Source organism: Mandrillus leucophaeus, unplaced genomic scaffold (assembly GCF_000951045.1).
Source record: "Mandrillus leucophaeus isolate KB7577 unplaced genomic scaffold, Mleu.le_1.0 Scaffold103, whole genome shotgun sequence".
In the NCBI taxonomy this organism is placed as follows: domain Eukaryota; kingdom Metazoa; phylum Chordata; class Mammalia; order Primates; family Cercopithecidae; genus Mandrillus; species Mandrillus leucophaeus.
In genome coordinates this window covers 999,148-1,001,322 of record NW_012098432.1, presented here as the reverse complement: position 1 = coordinate 1,001,322, position 2,175 = coordinate 999,148, and the positions used below count along the sequence as shown (strand labels likewise).

Genomic DNA, 2,175 nt, shown 5'->3' with positions numbered 1-2,175 from the left:
CAATCTGTGGTATAGGTAGGAACATCTTATGAGTTATTTTCTAAGCAAGTCAAGAGAAAGGAGTGATTTGTCCAAGCTTACATAATTAGTAAGTGATGGAGCCAAAACCTGAAGCTGGACCTTCTGGTCCCAAATGTTATACTCTTTCCATTTCTCATAGTTTCCACTTGAGTGTTTTCTACCCAACTCAGGACGTAGGGATCCACATTGTAAGAGTGGAAGGTAAATTTTTTAAAATCCACAAGGAAACCTGGATATTTGGATAAATCGTAAATTATCCATGTCTCAGAAGCAAATTAAGAAGCATTTCAAAGAAGTGACATGATCGGATGTCAGAAGATGATAAAAAATGTCACAGTAGAGGTAATTGCTTTGACAAGTATCTATGTAGAAGATATCATTGACATCGAAGAATCTTTCCATCATGTAATGGGACAAAGAATTGAATTAAATAGAAAAAAAGTTGGATCCACAACTAATGACAATAGACAATGTCACCATAAGCTCTAAAAAGGAGAAAAGCAGAAAATCCACTCTAGTAAAAATTTCTTGAAAACAAAAATTCACAGGAAATGCTTCAAGTTAGCAACAACTAAGAGTAATTTAAATTGTCATTTGATGCCAATGAACAGAGAGTTGCTGCTACGGTGGGTGGAGAATAAATTAATACTAGGAATATTCTTGAGAAATGAAGACATTAAGTCTACGGAAAAAGATTTAAGTTCAAAAATAAGAAAGTGAGCTCATGAATTAGGGCTGAAGAGAAGAAAAAATGTAAAACGACTGGGGCAGTTAGATGCCAGTGTTTGTGGGTAAATGTGAAACTAACATTTACAGCGTAATTGCGGCTCAGTTTAGAGTGAAGGAAAAGGCAGAGGTTATTTCTTTTGTATACAATTCTGATTTCTCATCTTTTGACAACTGAGTGTAGGGCTTTCTCCATTTAGTACTGTTCCCCGTCAGTGAACAATCTGCTCAGAACCATTCCAGAGTTCATGCTGATCCTTATTAGCTTTTCATTTCCCTGGGAGTTTCTCTCTGACACAAACAATACTTTCCAGTTACAAACAATTCTGCAGTATAAAATATCATCGAGGGCAATAGCACTTGCTTGTATTTCTTTTCCCTACATCTTATTGAAAAAGCTGCTGGTGTTATTTCAGGTCTTTCTCCAGACTGGTAAAAGTTGTAATTCCACCAATGATAAGTTGATTGGTCTCTGGTTTTTCTATTTCTTGCCCATCTTGGCATAAAAAATTGGTCTAGTCACTGTTGTTTTCCTATGAAACTAAATGCAAGATTATTTATATCTTGGGCATTGAATGACATTTTACAGTAAACATGCTATGTTGAGTATTATGGCTTACTTACCACAGGGCAAGGTATTTGAGAATTTCAAACTCTATATCCAAGGCTTACCTAATATTGCAACCCTGTCCCTGCAAGCCGGGGACAGTTCGCCATATAATTAAAAGAGCTATTTCACTGAGACCCCACTGCATGTCCTTGGTTGCAACTCAGGTAGAACATAAAGATGACACAGAACATATAGAAGATTAGTTGGAGAATATTCTGCTCCCTGAATCCATAAAACACGTCTCTGAATTCAAGCCTACATCATCTGCCCTTAAAAGTATAATAGCTTCTTCAGTTTTCAACTGTCACTGCACTGCTGTACTTTCAAAGAGCTATTGAGACACTTGGAGTTTGAAAGATGCTATATAAATCCAAATTTAATTCCATAGTCTTCCAGTAATTTACCTCATAAATACTTCTTGGAGTAGTGAAATACTTTTGGTTATAGAAATAAAACTTATGTATTCATGACCTATGTATTATTTCATCTTCTTGGAAGTCAAAGGACTATTTCTGTGTTTATGCTACTGAAATAAATTTGTTATAGGTATTTTTATAAAGGTTGTCAGTACATGTTACATTGTTGTTGGAGGTGGCACTATTATCTGTTGCGGATTTTTCTGCAATTACTGTACTTTTTAATGCACATTTTTCAGTCATTTTAAGTGAATTGACTGAATTTTTATTCATTAATAACTACTTTCATTTCTATGAAATCTCACAATTTCACAGGTGTTTGGAAATGTTAGCATAACCTTATGGTAAGGACAAATGAATGCGGGGAATGTCAACCCAAAAAGGCTTCAAAATCACTGCCGA

The 2,175-nt window shown here is 35.3% G+C and overlaps 1 protein-coding gene across 2 annotated transcripts in view; it reads left to right on the top strand.

Moving 5' to 3' along the window:
• NEGR1 (neuronal growth regulator 1) overlaps window positions 1-2,175 on the top strand; it is a 942,943-nt gene that overhangs the window by 889,089 nt on the left and 51,679 nt on the right. The window lies entirely within an intron of this gene.